The sequence below is a fragment of the Primulina tabacum genome, chromosome 7 (genome assembly GCF_025594145.1).
Source record: "Primulina tabacum isolate GXHZ01 chromosome 7, ASM2559414v2, whole genome shotgun sequence".
Lineage (NCBI taxonomy): Eukaryota > Viridiplantae > Streptophyta > Magnoliopsida > Lamiales > Gesneriaceae > Primulina > Primulina tabacum.
Window position 1 is genome coordinate 9,819,642 of NC_134556.1, and position 24,609 is coordinate 9,844,250.

The window sequence follows — 24,609 nt, forward strand, 5'->3', positions numbered from 1 at the left end:
TTGATATCAAATGAGTTGGTGGATGTTTCTAGAGGTAGTGGCCGATTTTTGCTTGTTTTCTAGTCTAGGATATGTCCATTAATTAATTAAATTGTGCTCCCAAAAATCCTAGAATTATCCTACTAATTACATGCAAGGAATTGGTCAAAGTTGATGAGTTGGAAAATGAATCTTCTAGCACTAAGGGTGGCCGAAAAATGCATGATAAAATAAAGGGAAATGTTGATTATCTAGTCAACTAATAATCCTTGAAAGCCTTACTAATCCTTTAAATAATTTTAGTGAGCTAACCCCTTAATTAAATAACTTAAATGAGTTCATTTCTTAATCACCTCAAATAATTAAATTAAATCCTCAAACCTCCCTTTCTAACTTAAATGAACTTGGTTGCTAGCTAAATTAACTTCTAGAAATATTTCTCGAATCTTAAATTCTATCTCAAAACTCCAACTCCGGTCCGGCCTCACTGAAATAACTGAAATGCTAAAAATCAAACTACTGAACTGGAATAATAAAATAATTAACTTCAAACAAATGCATTTAAAATAATTATACAATGAAGTCAATTAAATTTAAAAAAATCTAGAATTATGCATGGCTTATACGTCTACTGACTTACGGGTTCTACAGATTTGATCGTCTTGCCGATGCCAGAGTTCGACATTATTTTGGGAATGGACTGGCTGACGAAGAACAGAGTTCTGATTGATTTTCAGAAGAGGTCAGTATTGGTTAGACCGCCGGGCATGGAGCAGTTTCTTTTTGAGCCAGCCAGATGGAGGAGTTTCCCACGCATGATATCTTGCATGCAGGCACGGAGACTTATTTCTAAGGGGTGTCAGGCGTTCTTGGTCAGCATCATTTCAGCACCTGATGTGCCCACTCCATCTATATCAAAGGTGCCAGTAGCCAGAGATTTCCCAGACGTCTTTCCTGATGACGTCACAGGTCTTCCACCAGAGAGAGAGGTGGAGTTTGCGATCGATGTTATACCATGCACTGTGCCAATCTCTAAGGCACCGTTCTGATTAGCTCCAGCTGAAATGTTAGAACTCAAGCAGCAGATTCAGGAGCTTGTCGACAAGGAATTTATCCGCCCTAGTTGCTCGCCTTGGGGCGCAGCAGTGCTTTTTGTAAAGAAGAAGGATGGGAATATGAGGCTGTGCATCGATTACAGAGAATTGAACAAGGTAACGATCAAGAACAAATACCCACTTCCTACAATCGAAGACTTGTTCGACCAATTGCAGGGAGCTACAGTGTTCTCTAAGATAGATCTTCGATCAAGGTATCACCAGCTGAAGGTGAAAGATGTAGATGTGCACAAGACAGCCTTCAGGACCAGATATGGGCATTATGAGTTCTTAGTAATGCCGTTTGGACTGACGAATGCTCCAGCAATTTTCATGGACCTCATGAACCGAGTATTCCAGCCTTACTTAGATCAATTCGTCATAGTGTTCATTGACGTTATTCTTATCTACTTGAAGAGTCATGAAGAGCACATGCAGCATTTGAAGACAGTCTTGCAGACCTTGCAGAGTCGCAAGTTATTTGTGAAGTTCAGTAAGTGTGAATTTTTGTTGGAGAAGGTAGCATTTTTGGGTCATATAATTTCTAGCAGCGGCATTGAGGTGGATCCAACGAAGGTAGCGGCCGTTAAGGAATGGGTTGAACCAAAGAATGCATCAGAGATTCGCAGTTTTCTGGGTTTAGCTGGTTACTACCGTAAGTTTATTTAGGGGTTTTCGTCGATAGCCGTGCCACTCACTTCACTGACCAAAAAGAATGCTAAGTTTGTGTGGATTGATGAATGTCAGAAGAGCTTTGATACGTTGAAGCAAGCCCTTATTTCAGCGCTAGTGTTAGCCATGCCAAGAGGGCAAGGGGATTTTGTGTTATACACCAATGCATCTAAGCTCGGGTTAGGCGTGGTATTGATGCAGCATGGTCGGGTGATAGCTTATGCATCCAGGCAGTTGAAGGTGCACGAGAAGAACTATCCGACTCACGACCTTGAGTTAGCCGCGGTTGTCTTTGCGTTGAAGATTTGGAGACACTACTTGCATGGTGAGAAGTGTCAGATATTCACTGATCACAAGAGTCTAAAATATTTCTTCACGCAGAAAGAACTGAACATGAGACAGAGATGGTGGTTAGAGTTGGTGAAGGACTACGACTGCGAGATTAGCTACCATCTGGGAAAGGCTAATGTTGTCGCAGATGCCTTGAGCAGGAAAGTAGGAGTTGTAGCACATTTGTCAGTACAGAAACCTCTTCAGTCTGAGATTCAGAGGTTTGATTTAAAAGTTTACCGGAAGGGCAGAGCTCCAAGGTTGTCTAATCTGACAGTCCAATCTTCCTTGCTAGACCGTATTTGTGCAGGTCAGTCTTCAGATGAGCAGTTACAGAAATGGAGACTGAAGGATGAAGCTAAGGGCAGTGTTCTCTACGCGGTTTCAGATGGTATTGTGAGATACAGAGACAGGATGTGGGTGCCTAGCGTTGATTCGATCAGAGAGGATATTCTGTCAGAGGCACACGCATCTCCGTATTCCATTCACCCAGGAGGTACCAAGATGTACAAAGACCTGCAGGTTTTGTATTGGTGGCCAGGGATGAAACGAGACATCCGCAGATTTGTGTCTGAATGCCTCACTTGTCAGCAGGTAAAGGCCGAGCATCAGAGGCCAGCAGGATTGATTAAGCCACTCCCCATCCCAGAATGGAAATGGGAGAATATTACAATGGTCTTTGTGGTTGGTTTGCCGAGGTCAGTCAGAGGATGGAATTCTATTTGGGTTATAGTGGACCGACTCACTAAGTCAGCGCACTTCTTGCCAGTGAAGACGACCTTCTCCATGACGCAGTATGCGGAGCTTTATATCAAAGAGATAGTTCGATTGCATGGGATCCCGGTTTTTATTGTGTCCGACAGGGACCCAAAATTTACATCGTCCTTTTGGAAGAGCCTACATGTATCCATGGGGACGAAGTTGCTTTTCAGCACAGCTTTTCACCCGCACACAGATGGTCAATCTGAGCGAGTGATTCAGATTTTGGAGGATTTACTGCGAGCGTGTATGATTAATTTTCAGGGGACTTGGGAATCAAACTTACCTCTAGTGGAGTTTACATCAACAACAGCTTCCAATCATCGATAGGTATGGCTCCCTATGAGGAGTTGTATGGAAGGAAATGCAGATCACCAGTTCATTGGGATGAGGTTGGTGAGAGAGCAGAACTTGGTCCGGAGATAGTTCAGCAGACTGCAGATGTGGTGGTCAAGATTCGAGATAGAATGAAGACCGCCCAGAGTCGTCAAAAGAGCTATGCCGATAAGAGGAGAAAAGACCTAAAGTTTGCCGTAGGCGATCACGTTTTTGTAAAGATAGCGCCCATGAAAGGTGTTATGAGATTTAGGAAAAGAGGAAAGCTGAGTCCGAGGTTTATTGGACCGTTCGAGATTCTTGACAGAGTTGGGACACTAGCTTACCGTGTTGCCCTTCCGCCGAATCTGGCCGGGGTACACAATGTGTTTCACGTCTCGATGTTAAGGAAGTATCTAGCTAATCCTTCGCATGTTCTGAGCTACGAACCGTTGCAGTTGGCTCCAGACCTGTCATATGAAGAAAGACCCGTCCAAATCCTAGACAGACATGAGCGGAGACTTCGGAACAAAGTGACCAAGTTGGTCAAAGTCCGATGGCTAAACCAATCAGTGGAAGATGCCACTTGGAAGTCAGAGGCAGATATGAGGGTTCGCCACCCGGAGTTGTTCGGTAAGATTTAATTTCGAGGACAAAATTTTTATAAGTGGGGGAGGAATTGTAGTGCCCAAATTCAATACACGTATAACACATGCATTTATCTAATTATTAAAGCATTTATTTAGGTTTAAATTGAGTTTCAGCCATGCATGATTTATTTAAATGCATTATTTTAAATTAATTATGTTTATGTAATGCACGTTAAAATGTATTTCGAGTTTCATGTTTCAGGCGATTAAACGAGACGGGATCGAGGAAAAAAAAAGACCGGTGACGATTTTGGCGATTTTAAATGTGGTATTTTATTTTAAGTTGAGGTTGGGGCATTTTAACTAATTTATTAAGTTGTTAGTGATTTAAGAGTTTGAAACTTTTAAAATTAGCATTTAGTGTGTGTTATTTTATTTAGGGGGTTTCTATTTAAAGGTGAGTAGGGATAGCATTTTAATTAATTGGCTAATTGAGTAACATTTTAATAAGTATATTGATCAGCATGGTTAATGGTTTAATTAAGCACAAATCACTCCCTAAAATATTTCTAACACACGCACACACACTATACACACACACATAAACGTATCACACAACACACACAAACACATACTCATCCATTCATTCATATTTTGGAAAAGAAAACCTAGGGTTCTACAAGTTCTTGCAGCTGCCCCATCCCCTCATTATTCCAGCAACTTTTCGTGAATTTTATTACAAGATTTTAGCGCCACGTTCGTCCCGGATCGACCCTCACTCCGTCTCCGCTTCGGTGTCGTCGTTACGGTATTTCAAATTATCAAAAGGCACGTATATTCTGTTATTTCTGCATCGATCTTGTCATATTATGTGTCGGGTTACTTTTATACGTAAAATTTTATGTATGACGTTCGTCGTTTGAGCAGAAAGTGGTTTGGATCAGTTTTGAGAAAAATTTTAGATCTGAAACTCGTTTTTACTGTCTTTTCGAATACTGCGATTTTACAGTCGTGAATCTGAGAAGACTTTCAACGTGAAAATTGAAGAAATTTTCGATACCTTCGATTTGATATAGAATTCGAAATATTTGGATAAAAATTGAGTGAGTTATGACGTTTTTCGTGGGACTGCTCAAACTGCATTTTTCAGAAAATTATGTATTGATGCGTTTTTGAGATTTTATTGTGGCAGACTTCGTTGGGAAACGACGGGTGATCGTTGCTGCGTCTAGGTATGATCATTATGATGTTGGGTTGTTATTTAACATGTCGTTCGGCGTTGATAGGCAATCGAATACACTAGAAGTCGTAGGAACCGATTTGGTGTCAATTGCCACGTTTTTGAATTGTATGTGTCGTAAGGTGGACGTCATTGCTTTGGGTGCTTGTATGAAGTTGGTTCTATGTTTTGGCATGCTAGGATGTGTCTCGAGGTGTCGGTTCATGGTCCGTACGAACAAGTCTAGAATATAAGCATGACATGTACAGGATTTTTGATAGTTCGCGACCAACGAGAGTACACGGACCCAAACACGGACCCTGGCACGGGGTCCGTGTCTTTGTTTCTTCTTGACTGTCCTTTTTGCGAGAGTACACGGACCCCCACACGGACCAGGGCACGGGGTCCGTGCCTTTATATCCTTCGAAGTGTATTTTTACCGAGTCTACACGGACCGGAGCCGGACCCGGGCACGGGGTCCGTGTCCCTTCCTTTTGTTGGTACTTTCTTTGCGCACACACACGGACCCAGACCCGGGGTCCGTGTACTTCATGTTTTGGGAAAACTTAAACGTTTGCTTTGGGATTTCTTGTGATGGTTTAGTACATTGATTTAAATGAGGTCAATTCCCGAGTGTTTTAGAACGTCTTAAGTTATTTATGGAGTTTGGTGGTGAGCATGTGTACCTACGTCTAAGCAATGCAAGTTAAGTATTGTAAATTCATGGTTAGTATGGCAGCAACGGCCCCAATGGAAGTCCAACGAATCCCCCAACGCCAAGTAAGTATGTTGACGTGCAAAAGAAAATATTTCAAGTTTTTTGAGGTATGCTAATTGTCTTGTGACCAAATTATGAATGTGTTTGGAAGTCGGTGAACGTGGCCGAGGACCTCTTCGCCCCGTTAAATTATGAACGGGTTTAGATCGTGATTGGAAAGCGTTAAATTATGAATGTGGACCAATCAGCCCGTTGAATTATGAACGGGGATCTCATGTATGTGGCAGTGGATACGTCCCTGTCATCCCAGTACTGTGGTTTAGTGTGATCAGGCGAAATATGTTAGGGGTCACTTGCTTTGAAACATCCTCTACACAAAATGATGTTATGTATGCTCAAATATGTACGAAACAAGCATGTTTACGAAAAGTTTTATGTTTATGGCACGTCTAAGTATGTATGTACGTTTGTTCAAGTTTTATCTTACAAGTTCAAGTTTAAAGTATGTATGTCCTATTTTAAAGTTGCATGTGATTTTATTACGTAGTACTCGTTATCTCCAGTTTATACGTGTTGAGTCTTTAGACTCACTAGACTTGATCGATGCAGGTGAGGATGTTTATGAGGAGACAGGAGGTGGGGACCAAGGAGCAGGCTTGGACTGAGCGGGAGGCTAAACCCGAGGACCGCCATGTTTTTACGTTTTTATGAAAATGTTCAAACACTTTTGTCAAACCCTATTTTTAGACCTTCGTTTGTGACAACTGATTGAGACGTACAATTATTTTATCGAATTTTGAACGTTCATGTTTTATTTAAGAGAATTTTTAATTTTTCCGCAAATTTTGAATAGTAAAAGTACGGTACGTTACACTACTGCTACGGAAATATGGGAAAAACTCACTCAATTATGTGAAGGCAACGATCAGGCAAAAGAAAACAAGTTAGCTGTCGCCATTCAAAAGTTTGACAATGCCAAAATGAAGCCAGGAGAAAATATGACAGAATTTGATGAACGGTTCAGCGGTATTATCATTGAACTCATTTCATTAGGAAAATATTATTCTAACCGTGAAATTGCCTATGCGAGCTCTTCCCAGAGAATGGGACGTAAAGACTATAGCAATGCGAGAATCTAAAGATCTAAACAAGCTGGAACTTCATGACCTCTTCGCCGACCTTAAAGTGTATGAGTTCGAGCTTGGGATACAAACTGAAGAAGAACCATCCACATCTCAACAAACAAAGGCATTGGCAGCTACCACAGTGACTCTTCCGGTCGAAGAGTCCACAAGTAAGAAATCGGCCGAGCAATTAAGCAATGAAGCCATGTGTTTATTAGTTAAAAAATTCAGTAAATTCATGCGTAAGTATCAATCACAGATGAATAAACCTCACTTCAATAAGGACCATACTGATGATGGTCAAGCTTGTTTTAACTGTGGAAAGAAAGGACATTTTATTGCAGAATGCAACAAGCCAAGAAAAGATGAAAAGAAATCAAGTGACAGAAGACGAGTTAAAGACAACAAAAGATTCATAAAAAAGAAGAGTCAGCGAGTCTTAGTTGCAGAAGAAGATAAAGGCAAATGGGCTGAATCAGAATCTAAAAAATATATTTGTGAAGAATCTTCAAGTGAAAGCGAAGATGAGAAAGTAGAATGTCTCATGGCCAAAGAAGATCAAGAATCTACTGATGAAATGGTATTTGACTTTTAACTCTGATGAATTCACACGAGAAGATCTTGTCACGACACTTCACGACATGGTAGATGAGTTTAAGTTATTTGTGGAGTTTGGTGGTGAGCATGTGTACCTACGTCTAAGCAATGCAAGTTAAGTATTGTAAATTCATGGTTAGTATGGCAGCAACGGCCCCAATCGAAGTCCAATGAATCCCCATGCCAAGGAAGTATGTTGACGTGCAAAAGAAAATATTTCAAGTTTTTTGAGGTATGCTAATTGTCTTGTGACCAAATTATGAATGGGTTTGGAAGTCGGTGAACGTGGCCGAGGACCTCTCCGCCCCATTAAATTATGAACGGGTTTAGATCGTGATTGGAAAGCGTTGAATTATGAATGTGGACCAATCAGCCCGTTAAATTATGAACAGAGATCTCATGTATGTGGCAGCGGATACGTCCCTGTCATCCCAGTACTGTGGTTTAGTGTGATCAGGCGAAATATGTTATGGGTCACTTGCTTTGAAACATCCTCTACGCAAAATGATGTTATGTATGCTCAAGTATGTACGAAGCAAGCATGTTTACGAAAAGTTTTATGTTTATGGCACGTCTAAGTATGTATGTACGTTTGTTCAAGTTTTATCTTACAAGTTCAAGTTTAAAGTATGTATGTCCTATTTTAAAGTTGCAAGTGATTTTATTACGTAGCACTCGTTATCTCTAATTTATACGTGTTGAGTCTTTAGACTCACTAGACTTGATCGATGCAGGTGAGGATGTTTATGAGGAGACAGGAGGTGGGGACCAAGGAGCAGGCTTGGACTGAGCGGGAGGCTAAACCCGAGGACCGCCATGTTTTTAAGTTTTTATGAAAATGTTCAAACACTTTTGTCAAACTCTATTTTTAGACCTTTGTTTGTGACAACTGATTGAGACGTACAATTATTTTATCGAATTTTGAACGTTCATGTTTTATTTAAGAGAATTTTTAATTTTTCCGCAAATTTTGAATAGTAAAAGTACGGTACGTTACACTACTGTTAAGGAAATATGGGAAAAACTCACTCAATTATGTGAACGAAACGATCAGACAAAAGAAAACAAGTTATCTGTCGCCATTCAAAAGTTTGACAATGCCAAAATGAAGCCAGGAGAAAATCTGACAGAATTTGATGAACGGTTCAGCGGTATTATCATTGAACTCATTTCATTAGGAAAATATTATTCTAACCGTGAAATTGCCTTAAAGGTTATGCGAGCTCTTCCCAGAGAATGGGACGTAAAGACTATAGCAATGCGAGAATCTAAAGATCTAAACAAGCTGGAACTTCATGACCTCTTCGCCGACCTTAAAGTGTATGAGTTCGAGCTTGGGATACAAACTGAAGAAGAACCATCCACCTCTCAACAAACAAAGGCATTGGAAGCTACCACAGTGACTCTTCCGGTCGAAGAGTCCACAAGTAAGAAATCGGCCGAGCAATTAAGCAATGAAGCCATGTGTTTATTCGTTAAAAAATTCAGTAAATTCATGCGTAGTATCAATCACAGATGAATAAACCTCACTTCAATAAGGACCATACTGATGATGGTCAAGCTTGTTTTAATTATGGAAAGAAAGGACATTTTATTGCAGAATGCAACAAGCCAAGAAAAGATGAAAAGAAATCAAGTGACAGAAGACGAGTTAAAGACAACAAAAGATTCATAAAAAAGAAGAGTCAGCGAGTCTTAGTTGCAGAAGAAGATAAAGGCAAATGGGCTGAATCAGAATCTGAAAAATATATTTCTGAAGAATCTTCAAGTGAAAGCGAAGATGAGAAAGTAGAATGTCTCATGGCCAAAGAAGATCAAGAATCTACTGATGAAATGGTATTTGACTTTTAACTCTGATGAATTCACACGAGAAGATCTTGTCACCACACTTCACGACATGGTAGATGAGTTTAAGTTATTTATGGAGTTTGGTGGTGAGCATGTGTACCTACGTCTAAGCAATGCAAGTTAAGTATTGTAAATTCATGGTTAGTATGGCAGCAACGGCCCCAATCGAAGTCCAACGAATCCCCCATGCCAAGCAAGTATGTTGACGTGCAAAAGAAAATATTTCAAGTTTTTTGAGGTATGCTAATTGTTTTGTGACCAAATTATGAATGGGTTTGGAAGTCGGTGAACGTGGCCGAGGACCTCTCCGCCCCATTAAATTATGAACGGGTTTAGATCGTGATTGGAAAGCGTTGAATTATGAATGTGGACCAATCAGCCCGTTAAATTATGAACAGGGATCTCATGTATGTGGCAGTGGATACGTCCCTGTCATCCCAGTACTGTGGTTTAGTGTGATCAGGCGAAATATGTTATGGGTCACTTGTTTTGAAACATCCTCTACGCAAAATGATGTTATGTATGCTCAAATATGTACGAAACAAGCATGTTTACGAAAAGTTTTATGTTTATGGCACGTCTAAGTATGTATGTACGTTTGTTCAAGTTTTATCTTACAAGTTCAAGTTTTAAGTATGTATGTCCTATTTTAAAGTTGCATGTGATTTTATTACGTAGTACTCGTTATCTCCAGTTTATACGTGTTGAGTCTTTAGACTCACTAGACTTGATCGATGCAGGTGAGGATGTTTATGAGGAGACAGGAGGTGGGGACCAAGGAGCAGGCTTGGACTGAGCGGGAGGCTAAACCCGAGGACCGCCATGTTTTTAAGTTTTTATGAAAATGTTCAAACACTTTTGTCAAACTCTATTTTTAGACCTTTGTTTGTGACAACTGATTGAGACGTACAATTATTTTATCGAATTTTGAACGTTCATGTTTTATTTAAGAGAATTTTTAATATTTCCCGCAAATTTTGAATAGTAAAAGTATGGTACGTTACACTACTGCTAAGGAAATATGGGAAAAACTCACTCAATTATGTGAAGGCAACGATCAGGCAAAAGAAAACAAGTTAGCCGTCGCCATTCAAAAGTTTGACAATGCCAAAATGAAGCCAGGAGAAAATATGACAGAATTTGATGAACGGTTCAGCGGTATTATCATTGAACTCATTTCATTAGGAAAATATTATTCTAACCGTGAAATTGCCTTAAAGGTTATGCGAGCTCTTCCCAGAGAATGGGACGTAAAGACTATAGCAATGCGAGAATCTAAAGATCTAAACAAGCTGGAACTTCATGACCTCTTCGCCGACCTTAAAGTGTATGAGTTCGAGCTCGGGATACAAACTGAAGAAGAACCATCCACATCTCAACAAACAAAGGCATTGGCAGCTACCACAGTGACTCTTCCGGTCGAAGAGTCCACAAGTAAGAAATCGGCCGAGCAATTAAGCAATGAATCCATGTGTTTATTCGTTAAAAAATTCAGTAAATTCATGCGTAAGTATCAATCACAGATGAATAAACCTCACTTCAATAAGGACCATACTGATGATGGTCAAGCTTGTTTTAACTGTGGAAAGAAAGGACATTTTATTGCAGAATGCAACAAGCCAAGAAAAGATGAAAAGAAATCAAGTGACAGAAGACGAGTTAAAGACAACAAAAGATTCATAAAAAAGAAGAGTCAGCGAGTCTTAGTTGCAGAAGAAGATAAAGGCAAATGGGCTGAATCAGAATCTGAAAAATATATTTGTGAAGAATCTTCAAGTGAAAGCGAAGATGAGAAAGTAGAATGTCTCATGGCCAAAGAAGATCAAGAATCTACTGATGAAATGGTATTTGACTTTTAACTCTGATGAATTCACACGAGAAGATCTTGTCACCACACTTCACGACATGGTAGATGAGTTTAAGTTATTTATGGAGTTTGGTGGTGAGCATGTGTACCTACGTCTAAGCAATGCAAGTTAAGTATTGTAAATTCATGGTTAGTATGGCAGCAACGGCCACAATCGAAGTCCAACGAATCCCCCATGCCAAGCAAGTATGTTGACGTGCAAAAGAAAATATTTCAAGTTTTTTGAGGTATGCTAATTGTCTTGTGACCAAATTATGAATGGGTTTGGAAGTCGGTGAACGTGCCGAGGACCTCTCCGCCCCATTAAATTATGAACGGGTTTAGATCGTGATTGGAAAGCGTTGAATTATGAATGTGGACCAATCAGCCTGTTAAATTATGAACAGAGATCTCATGTATGTGGCAGCGGATACGTCCCTGTCATCCCAGTACTGTTGTTTAGTGTGATCAGGCGAAATATGTTATGGGTCACTTGCTTTGAAACATCCTCTACGCAAAATGATGTTATGTATGCTCAAGTATGTATGAAGCAAGCATGTTTACGAAAAGTTTTATGTTTATGGCACGTCTAAGTATGTATGTACGTATGTTCAAGTTTTATCTTACAAGTTCAAGTTTTAAGTATGTATGTCCTATTTTAAAGTTGCATGTGATTTTATTACGTAGTACTTGTTATCTCAAGTTTATACGTGTTGAGTCTTTAGACTCACTAGACTTGATCGATGCAGGTGAGGATGTTTATGAGGAGACAGGAGGTGGGGACCAAGGAGCAGGCTTGGACTGAGCGGGAGGCTAAACCCGAGGACCGCCATGTTTTTAAGTTTTTATGAAAATGTTCAAACACTTTTGTCAAACTCTATTTTTAGACCTTTGTTTGTGACAACTGATTGAGACGTACAATTATTTTATCGAATTTTGAACGTTCATGTTTTATTTAAGAGAATTTTTAATTTTTCCGTAAATTTTGAATAGTAAAAGTACGGTACGTTACACTACTGTTAAGGAAATATGGGAAAAACTCACTCAATTATGTGAACGAAACGATCAGACAAAAGAAAACAAGTTATCTGTCGCCATTCAAAAGTTTGACAATGCCAAAATGAAGCCAGGAGAAAATCTGACAGAATTTGATGAACGGTTCAGCGGTATTATCATTGAACTCATTTCATTAGGAAAATATTATTCTAACCGTGAAATTGCCTTAAAGGTTATGCGAGCTCTTCCCAGAGAATGGGACGTAAAGACTATAGCAATGCGAGAATCTAAAGATCTAAACAAGCTGGAACTTCATGACCTCTTCGCCGACCTTAAAGTGTATGAGTTCGAGCTTGGGATACAAACTGAAGAAGAACCATCCACCTCTCAACAAACAAAGGCATTGGAAGCTACCACAGTGACTCTTCCGGTCGAAGAGTCCACAAGTAAGAAATCGGCCGAGCAATTAAGCAATGAAGCCATGTGTTTATTCGTTAAAAAATTCAGTAAATTCATGCGTAGTATCAATCACAGATGAATAAACCTCACTTCAATAAGGACCATACTGATGATGGTCAAGCTTGTTTTAACTATGGAAAGAAAGGACATTTTATTGCAGAATGCAACAAGCCAAGAAAAGATGAAAAGAAATCAAGTGACAGAAGACGAGTTAAAGACAACAAAAGATTCATAAAAAAGAAGAGTCAGCGAGTCTTAGTTGCAGAAGAAGATAAAGGCAAATGGGCTGAATCAGAATCTGAAAAATATATTTCTGAAGAATCTTCAAGTGAAAGCGAAGATGAGAAAGTAGAATGTCTCATGGCCAAAGAAGATCAAGAATCTACTGATGAAATGGTATTTGACTTTTAACTCTGATGAATTCACACGAGAAGATCTTGTCATCACACTTCACGACATGGTAGATGAGTTTAAGTTATTTATGGAGTTTGGTGGTGAGCATGTGTACCTACGTCTAAGCAATGCAAGTTAAGTATTGTAAATTCATGGTTAGTATGGCAGCAACGGCCCCAATCGAAGTCCAACGAATCCCCCATGCCAAGCAAGTATGTTGACGTGCAAAAGAAAATATTTCAAGTTTTTTGAGGTATGCTAATTGTTTTGTGACCAAATTATGAATGGGTTTGGAAGTCGGTGAACGTGGCCGAGGACCTCTCCGCCCCATTAAATTATGAACGGGTTTAGATCGTGATTGGAAAGCGTTGAATTATGAATGTGGACCAATCAGCCCGTTAAATTATGAACAGGGATCTCATGTATGTGGCAGTGGATACGTCCCTGTCATCCCAGTACTGTGGTTTAGTGTGATCAGGCGAAATATGTTATGGGTCACTTGCTTTGAAACATCCTCTACGCAAAATGATGTTATGTATGCTCAAATATGTACGAAACAAGCATGTTTACGAAAAGTTTTATGTTTATGGCACGTCTAAGTATGTATGTACGTTTGTTCAAGTTTTATCTTACAAGTTCAAGTTTTAAGTATGTATGTCCTATTTTAAAGTTGCATGTGATTTTATTACGTAGTACTCGTTATCTCCAGTTTATACGTGTTGAGTCTTTAGACTCACTAGACTTGATCGATGCAGGTGAGGATGTTTATGAGGAGAGAGGAGGTGGGGACCAAGGAGCAGGCTTGGACTGAGCGGGAGGCTAAACCCGAGGACCGCCATGTTTTTAAGTTTTTATGAAAATGTTCAAACACTTTTGTCAAACTCTATTTTTAGACCTTTGTTTGTGACAACTGATTGAGACGTACAATTATTTTATCGAATTTTGAACGTTCATGTTTTATTTAAGAGAATTTTTAATTTTTCCGCAAATTTTGAATAGTAAAAGTAAGGTACGTTACACTACTGCTAAGGAAATATGGGAAAAACTCACTCAATTATGTGAAGGCAACGATCAGGCAAAAGAAAACAAGTTAGCCGTCGCCATTCAAAAGTTTGACAATGCCAAAATGAAGCCAGGAGAAAATATGACAGAATTTGATGAACGGTTCAGCGGTATTATCATTGAACTCATTTCATTAGGAAAATATTATTCTAACCGTGAAATTGCCTTAAAGGTTATGCGAGCTCTTCCCAGAGAATGGGACGTAAAGACTATAGCAATGCGAGAATCTAAAGATCTAAACAAGCTGGAACTTCATGACCTCTTCGCCGACCTTAAAGTGTATGAGTTCGAGCTCGGGATACAAACTGAAGAAGAACCATCCACATCTCAACAAACAAAGGCATTAGCAGCTACCACAGTGACTCTTCCGGTCGAAGAGTCCACAAGTAAGAAATCGGCCGAGCAATTAAGCAATGAAGCCATGTGTTTATTCGTTAAAAAATTCAGTAAATTCATGCGTAAGTATCAATCACAGATGAATAAACCTCACTTCAATAAGGACCATACTGATGTTGGTCAAGCTTGTTTTAACTGTGGAAAGAAAGGACATTTTATTGCAGAATGCAACAAGCCAAGAAAAGATGAAAAGAAATCAAGTGACAGAAGACGAGTTAAAGACAACAAAAGATTCATAAAAAAGAAGAGTCATCGAGTCTTAGTTGCAGAAGAAGATAAAGGCAAATGGGCTGAATCAGAATCTGAAAAATATTTTTCTGAAGAATCTTCAAGTGAAAGCGAAGATGAGAAAGTAGAATGTCTCATGGCCAAAGAAGATCAAGAATCTACTGATGAAATGGTATTTGACTTTTAACTCTGATGAATTGGCTTTGGCATAAACGACTCAACCATCTCAACTTTAAATCCATTGCTACTATCAGCAGACTTAAACTTGTATCTGGTTTGCCTAACATTGATTTTGCCAAAGATAGAATTTGCAATGCTTGTCAATTAGGAAAACAAGTTCGCTCTACATTCAAAAGCAGATGAAGAAATTCATCAGCAAGATGTCTGGAACTTCTTCATATGGATTTATTTGGACCAATAACAGTAACGAGCTTAGGGGGAAAGAAATAAACTCTCGTAGTAATTGATGATTTCTCCAGATTTACATGGGTCACATTTTTAACTCCAAAGATCAAACAGCCGATCAACTAATCAAGCTGCTCAAAAGACTTTAGAATGAGAAAAGCGAAGCAATTGACAAAATCAGGAGTGACAGAGGAACTGAATTTCTAAACCAATTCCTGTCATCATATCTTGAAGATCATGGCATAAAGCATGAATTATCAGCGGCTAGATCACCGCAACAGAACAGAGTTTTTGAAAGAAGAAACCGCACATTAAAGGAAGCAGATAGAACGATGCTAGCCGAATCTAGTATTTCACAAAGGTTTTGGGCAGAGGCTATTAACACAGCCTGTTATACACAAAACCGGTCCATGATCAGTAAAAATCATGAAAAGACTCCATATGAGATTTGGACCGGGAAGAAACCAGAAGTTGGATACTTTCGCGTCTTTGGTTTTAAATGTTTCATTCATATAAATGGGAAAACCCATCTCACTGCATTTGATGTAAAAGCTGACAATGGTATCTTTCTAGGATATTCAGCAGTGAGCAAAACATACAGAGCTTATAACCAAAGAACTCTCACTGTTGAAGAATCCACACATATTGTATTTGATGAATCTTCTATTTGTCATGACAATAGTAGTAGCAGTATACATGATTTAATAAATAATCTTGATGCTACTAACCTTGAAACAAGCAGTGATGATGAAGTAGATCTGAGAAAAACAGATGGAAGCATTTAAAAAGAAAATCCAACCGTTCAAGAACAAACTCCACAGGTGAACGAACCGGAAGAAAACCAACAAATGGAAAACATACAAATAGAAGAAGGAGCACTGGAACAAGAAGAAGAAATCACTCAACCAATCGAGCTAAATCCATATGGACCATGTCTTAAGTGGAAAAAGGATAATCCACTCGAGCTGGTCATCGGTAACCCTACTGCTCCTCTTAGAACTAGAAATCAAATGATAAATGAATTTATGCATGCTGCGTTTGTCTCTCAGATAGAACCTAAGAAAATCGATGATGCACTACTTGACACAAATCGGATAGAGGCCATGCAGGAGGAACTTAATCAGTTTGAAAGGAGTAATATGTGGCATCCAGTCCCTTGGCCTAATAACACTCATGTGATTGGAACTAGTGGGTATTTAGGAACAAAATGAATGAAAACGGTTTGATTATAAAAACAAAGCTAGACTAGTAGCTCAAGATTATAGACAGGAAGAAGGTATAGACTTTGATGAATCATTTGTCCCAGTAGCCAGATTAGAGGCCATTAGAATATGTTTAGCATTTGCAGAATTTAAAGATTTCAAAGTATATCAAATGGATGTTAAATTTGCTTTCTTGAATGGATTGATAAATGAGGAAGTTCATGTAGAACAACCACCCGGCTTTGTTAATCACACCTTCCCTAAATATGTTTACAAACTTGACAAAGCTCTATATGGACTAAAACAGGCCTCGAGAGCATGGTATGACACCTTAACCAACTTCTTGCTTGAGCATGGTTTCACAATCGGAACGGTTGATAAAACGTTGTTTAAATTCTCAAAAAATGATCATTCACTGTTTGTACAAATATATGTGGATGATATTATTTTCGGATCAACTAACCCTAAGCTGTGTGAAAGATTCTCTAATATGATGCAGGAGCAATTCGAGATGAGCATGATGAGCGAATTAAATTACTTTTTGGGAGTGCAAGTCAAGCAGTCTGAAAATGGTATATTTATCAATCAAGCCAAATATACTCGAGACATGCTAAAGAAATTCGGCATGGAAAATTGCTCTCCAGCTTCCACCCCAATGAGTTCATCAATTAAACTGGATAAAGATGAAGGGGGAATCACTGTAGACACAAAAATGTACAGAAGGGTTAATTGGTTCTTTGTTATATTTGACGCAAGTCGAGTTATGTTTGCGGTTTGTTTATGTGCACGGTTTCAAGATAAACCTATGCAATCCCATTTTATTGCTTCTAAACATATCCTTAAATATCTTAAAGGTACTGCTAATGTGGGTCTTTGGTATCCCAAAGATTCAAGTCTCAATCTTGTAGTGTACTCAGACGCAGATTATGCCGGTTGCAAAGTAGATAGAAATAGTACGAGCGGTTCATGTCAATTCTTGGGCGAAAGACTAATATCATAGCTTAGTAAGAAACAGACGTTAATTGCTACATTAACCGCTGAAGCGGAATACCTTGCGGCTGGAAGTTGTTGTGCTCAGATGCTATGGATACAGCAACAATTAAAAGACTATGGCATCCAAGCTGCTGAATCACCCATTTTTTGCGACAATAGTAGCGCAATAGCCATCACATACAACCCCGTTAAGCACTCTCGGACAAAACATATTGACATCAGACACCATTTCATCCGAGAACACTTCATGAAGAAAGAAATACAGCTTGAATATTTCATACGGATCAACAAACGGTCGATATTTTCACAAAACCATTACCAGATGCTAAGTTTTCACATTTCCGTAATATGATTGGATTAATTGATTTATCTTGATATAATTATTTCTTTTGTATATTCAGCTTATTATGCAGGAAATAAACAGAAATATAAAGAGACAGTCGCTAATACAAAATAGAAATATTTTATTAAAACAGTCGGCATCGTACATCCCTAATTTCATCTTCAACCGCCCTCGACCAGCTATCCAACCAAGCGGTCAGCTTACCGGTGGAGGTACATAAAAAGTCATCTGAAGAAGCAATCTTCCTCAGAGTCCTCTTCTTTTTTAAGAGCATGAGGAGGTAGACGCCATCCTCAGAGAAGACGTATGATGCATCAACGACATAAAGAAGTCGATGATATTTCATCAAAAATGCCACATCCTAAGAGGTAACACCTAGTCCTCCCTCAAGGGAGGATTGAAGCTCCTGGACCTCTGTCCAGACTGCCAGCGTCTTCTAAAAAATGCTATATTCAAGAGCAGCCTTGCGGGAAGCTATCACCGACTCCATAAACTCTTTCACAAGATCTGGCTCACTTGAAATGCCTGCTTTCGCCATCTTGATATATGTTGTTTGTAAAACTAACCCCTCTACCTGTATTTATAGATGAAATACCATATGAAGGGTCTCTCTGTCATATTGACAGACACTAGGATTTAAAGAGGCTTTCTGTCTAAGCCATCGACGGTTCATCGACCAGGATTAGTTTTTAATCCACATGTTTAGGGGAAAAAATGGTTAAGTCATTAATTAAATAGACTTCTCAACCGTTTCCTCCTAACTACATTACTCATATGGTTTAGTTTACTTGGGCACGATCTTTCCGCGTCATTTCGTAAAAATTACTCAATTTTTTCGACTGCCTCTGACTGATGTGACAATTTTTACTTTTGAAATTTCAAATTAATGATTTTACCGCCGCCAAATTTTTCAAAAATTTACAAAATTCTCTCCACTAACAGTCCTCCACGTGGACTGACTGGTGATTATCTGAACCGCACATACATACTCTACATTTGCAATCTCATTGATTTTACCTTGCTATTACAACTCGATCACATTTTCATCTAACTTGCAGGTGATAAATTCCAACCCTCTCGGTAAATCAAGGAAATGGCTGCCTCAATTGCTCAGAACACAGTCGCTGTTAACTTCGCGTCAATATTTGCCATGCCCAACAAATCGATGCAAGCCATGTTTCGCATGATAGAACACTCTGGGCTTCGCTCTTTTCTGGGCTGCCGCTATAGCTTCTCCGACACACTATTGAAAGAATTCTTTGATTCCGCATATATGAAAAACGGAGAAATTGTTTGTGCCGTTCAAAACAAAAACCTCATGTTCACACAGAAGATGTTTGCTGAATTGTTCAGCCTACCCACAGAAGGAACTACTGATTTCTCTTCACTACCGGTCGGAAATATTGACATTTGGCGTAGTGCCTTCTCAGACACAGACTCTCCAATTTCTCATCCAACTTGTCAAAAACGCGATTTAAAGATTGAATTCAGACTGCTGGCAGATATCGTTGCAAAAGGACTGCTTGTCAAAGCCGGTGCTTATGATAAAATCACATTGGAGAAATTTCTTGTTATGGCCACTATCTCATCCAAATTGCGAGTAAACTGGTCTGACGTTCTCTTCAGGATATTGGTGGCCATGATCAACAAAGAAAATCAATCGCAAGGTTTTGCGGTTCAAATCTGCCATATGCTGATTGATGCCGGGGTTCAACCGGTTGATATGATAGAAGTTGGCAAAACCAAGCTCTTCAACTGGGTATCAGTTGAAAAATTTATCAAAAAGAATCGGCCTGAAGATGAGGTGATAGTCTCCATCAAGACTGAAACCGGGGAAGAATTCGTGAAACAAAAGAAATCATCCAAAACCGCTTCAACCGTCAAGGAAACCAAGAGGATGTTGGTTCTAAAAACAAGCTCCGATGATGAGTCCAAAGATGACGTTCCAGTTGCTCAAGTTTTTAAGAAAAAGAGAACTGCACAACCAGCAAAGATCAGACTGGTCAAACATCTTTCTGCACCGCTCGTTCCTGCCCCAATCCCTGCAATCTCAGTCACTAAGTTGAAAGGGATTCAAATTACATAACCCAAGGGGCTGCCCGAACAGCCTCATGTTTTAATTAAAAAAAATTTTTTTTGGTAAGTTGGCCGGAATCCGACGACGGCGATGACGACTAGGGTTTCCAAAAGTGTTTTGGATAATCAAAGTGTTATGGGCCTTGATGTTATTGGGCCATTAGATGGTTAACATATTTGTGAATTTTAAATGAGCCAAAATGTTTTTGGTGAGAATGAGTTTTTGGGCCCTTAAGTTTAAAATTACAAAAGTTGCAAATATTTTCTCATGAAATAAATATTTTAAGTTGGACTTTAAATATTTATAGTAAATGGTGATTTACAAGAAATTCAGTTATAAATAAATTAATTTGAAAGTAGACAAAGATGTTTGTATACTTTGTTAATTTAGTTTATAATCGTGGCGGTTAGTGATTGGATCAAGATATATAATATTGGATCAATTAATTATTGTGATAATTAATTGATGGTGTATGATATGTCATATTATGCATGAAGGATGATCAAAAGCCCAAGCCCAATTTGCTAGGTGTATGCTAGGATATTTTGTGTTGAATGATTGTAATAATTATCAATTTATAAAGTGGGCTTGGTTTATGGCCCGTTCCCACCCCCATGAGATGTATCTCTATTTTCCATGGATATTTATTTGTAAATATTAGTATAGTGGATGATCAAGATTGGAAGATGGTGGCCATGATGATTATGAAGATCGAAGACATGTAAATATTGGAACTAATGTAATAGTTGCATTTTCATCCCATGCATTTCCCTAGGATTGGACCTAGGCCCGTGTTTAGCTCACACGGGCCGTTAGTATTGGGGCGATTGATCATCCTTGTTTGTTTACTGTTTATAATATATGCATGATATGTTATAAATAATGAGTATGTGCGTTATTATTATGATAATAACAAAGTTGCATGAATCCGGCAAACATACGATCAAACATGGCGAGCTTTTAAATAAAATTAATGATGAGACCTTTCAAAATTAAAAACCCTCATTTTGAATAAGATTCAAAATTAATATCAAGCCCGAAAAGGGGAATTATAAATTTGTTTATAATTTCCATGTCTTCCATCGACAATGGGTGCATGATGAACGCTACCCGTACTCGGGGCTCGGCTCATATTATTGGGGGGCCCTGGGTGCCGGAAAGCTGTGACATCCATTGACATGGTGATGTGAACTACGTGGAACTCCCATGATTTCGGCTCATATTATTGGGGGAACTCATAGCGACCGTCCATTAAGGTTCAACATCGATGGGTAAGGCTTGACACGTGAAGATGAACGACGTCATATTATTGGGTCCTAATCAAACGTGAGACAAAAGTTTACGTAGAGGGTTGCATTGTGATTCAATTGGAAACTACCTTTTAGAAATTGTGATTGGCTGATATTATTCGGGATCATAATTCGCTAATTGGACCTTACGTACCTACTGAGGAAAAGAGTTTCCCGTTTTCACTAGAGGGTAGTGAAAGATGTCAAAACAGTGGGAGCAAATATTTATGAAGTAAAAGTCCAAACTTCATATCTTACTAAATATTTTAAAATAGTCATCAATATTTATCTGTTTTTACTTTTCAGTACAAATTGACAATGTCTTCGATTCGCAATCCGATATCCGTAATACTCGACAAACACATATTAACTGGACCTAATTACCTCACTTGGCTAAGAAACCTGAAAATCGTCTTGAATTCGGAAAGGGTAGCATATACACTGACTAGGTCGCCCCCTGTTGAGGCTCCGACTGACTGCACTCCTGAGGAATTACAAGCTTACAAGGAATGGTGTGACCATGACTTGATAGCCAGGTGTTATATGCTGACTTCTATGAATGATGAGCTGCAGAGGCGTTTTGAGGATGCAAAGAGTGCTGCTGACATTCATTTGCATCTCAAGGAGCTCTTTGGTGAGCAAACACGACCTCTTAGGCATGCTACCGTCAAGGAGCTGATCACTTTGTGCATGCGAGATGGGGCCTCGGTCCATGAGCATGGCCTGAAGTTGATTGGGCTCGTGGACAAGCTCGTTGGCATGGATCTGATCTTGCCTTCAGAGTTGACCACCGAAGTGTTGCTGTTATCATTGCCTAGCTCATTTGATCCTTTTGTGGTGAACTTCAACATGAACAAGATGGAGCCGACCCTTGAGGAGTTTGTGAATATGCTTGTTACGTTTGAATCAACCATCAAGAAAGAGAAGTTGGTTCTTTATGTGGGTTCTTCATCTGGTACGAAGATTGATCCACATGGGAAGGGAAAGAAGCGTTCTTTCCAACGTCCCAAGAAGAACGTGCCCTTGATGAGGCAATCTCTGAATCCCGTTGTGGCAGCCACACCAGTTAAGGCTGACAAGACTAGTGATGTTTGTCATCACTGCAAGAAGCCTGGACATTGAGGCGAAATTGCAAGGAATATCTGGCCCAGAAGAGTTCTGGAAACGGTATGTTCTATATCGAAGTAAACATTTCAATTAACTCTACTTCTTGGGTATTGGATACCGGATGTGGCTCACATCTCTGTAATGATTTACAGGCGATGGGAAGAAGTAGAAAGCTTAGGGAAGGTGTGACCTTCTTAAGGATGGGCAATGGGGCAAGAGTTGCTGCCAAGGCTGTTGAAGATGTTTACTTATTGTTGAACAATAGTTTTAAGTTAATTTTATGAGATGTTTTGTTTGTACCTAATTTTGTGAAAAACATTGTTTCCATTTCTATGCTGATAAAAATGGATATTCTTGTTTATTTTGCAAAGATGTTTGCAACATTTACATGAATGAATGTTTGATTGGTACTGGTGAACTTGAAAACGATCTCTATAACTTAAAACTGAAAGATATTCCATTAAATGTCCATTCAAAGGCAGACACCATATGAGATATGGATGGGTAAGCCTCCCAAATATTCTTATCTTAGAATATGGGGAGCCCTGCTTATGTGAAGCAGGTAGTGGGAAATAAATTGGATAGTCGATCCATTTTATGTTACTTTATGGGATATCCAAGGAATTCGGTTGGATACTACTTCTATCATCCCCAAGAAACAAAGGTGTTTGTTTCTAGGAATGCAACCTTTTAGGAAAAGGAATTTCTATTGAACAGAAAAGGGGAGATGATAGAACTCGAAGAGGTTCGAGAGACACCCACAATTGTAGAACCCACACCCGAAGAGCCAAGAGAGGAGATACAAGCTCCTAGAAGATCCGAGAGAGTCTCGAGACCATCTATGAGGTATGGTCTGCTTCTTGAAGAGGGCCATGATGAGCCTAACCATGGATGTGATCCATGGACCTTCAAGGAAGCATTATCTGATGCCGATTCATCCAAGTGGCTTGAAGCAATGGAATCTGAGATGAATTCCATGCATTCGAACCAAGTGTGGAATCTCGTGGATCCACCTGAGGGAATTGTTCCCATAGGGTGTAAATGGATTTACAAGAGGAAACTTAGGGCGGATGGGAAGGTATTGACCTTTAAAACGCGATTGGTGGCAAAAGGATATGCTCAAAGACAAGGAGTTGACTTTGAGGAAACCTTTTCACCAGTTGCAATGTTCAAGTCTATAAGGATATTGCTAGCCATAGCTGCATGGTATGACTATGAGATATGGTAGATGGATGTCAAGACAGCCTTTCTTAATGGGGATATTAAGGAAGAGATTTACATGTCTAAAACCTGGAGGGTTTACATCTATCGGAAGTGAGCATATGATATGCAAACTTCAAAGATCTGTTTATGGTCTAAAACAGGCATCTAGGACTTGGAACCTCAGATTCGACAGTACAATCAAAGAGTTTGGTTTTGATAAGAATCCTGAGGAACCCTATGTGTATAAGAAGGTCAGTGTGAGTGTTGTGACATTCCTGGTGTTTTATGTTGATGAAATTCTAATCATTGGGAATGATGCAGGAATGTTGCAATCAACTAAAATATGGTTAGAAAGTGAGTTCTCGATACAGGACTTGGGTGAAGCATCTTTTGTATTGGGAATACATATCTATAGAGATAGATCAAGATGATTGCTTGGTCTCACCCAGTCCACATACATTGATACCATCGTGAAGCGGTTCTCGATGGATGAGTCCAAGAGAGGACATCTACCAATGTGTCATGGCGTGTCCCTATCCAAGTCTGTCTCCCAAGACTAATGCAGTGATAGCGGCGATGACAAGCATTTCTTATGCATCTACGATTGGTAGTATCATGTATGGGATGATATTTACACGTCCTGACGTGGCTTTCGCACTAAGTATAGTGAGTAGATATCAATCGAACCCTGGTCTTCCACACTGGAAAGCTGTGAAAGACATCCTCAAGAAGTTGAGAAGGACCAATAAATTGTTCTTGGTCTATGGGGTGGAGAACTGAAATTGGAAGGCTATACCGATTCTAGCTTCCAAAGCAATATCGCTGACTCGAAGTCAACCTCTGGGTTTGTATTCATGCTCAATGGTGCTGCTGTCTCTTGGAAGAGTTCCAAGCAAGACAATACTGCGGATTCCAGCACAGAGGCCGAATACATTGCTGCATCAGATGCAGCAAGGGAGGCTGTTTGGATAAGGAATTTTGTCTAAGAGTTGGACGTCATTCCTAATGGAGTTGCTTCTCTCCCGGTGTTGTGTGACAACACGGGAGCTTTAGCTCAAGCAAAGGAGCCAAGGTCTCATCAGAAGTTCAAACATGTATTGAGAAAGTACCACATCCTCCGAGAGATTGTGAAAAGAGGAGAAGTGTCGATTGAAATAGTCGGCTCCGCATATAATGTTGCTGATCCACTAGCTAAGCTTTTACCTGGACCATTATTCGAGATGCATCGCGAATCTATGGGTTTGAAGCATATTGGTAGTTGGCTCTAGTGCAAGTGGGAGATTGTTAGAGTAGGTGCCCGTCGAGCCAAGTATTGGCCGAGTGTTCACAATGAAACTCTATGTATAAGCAGTCTTTATTTTAATA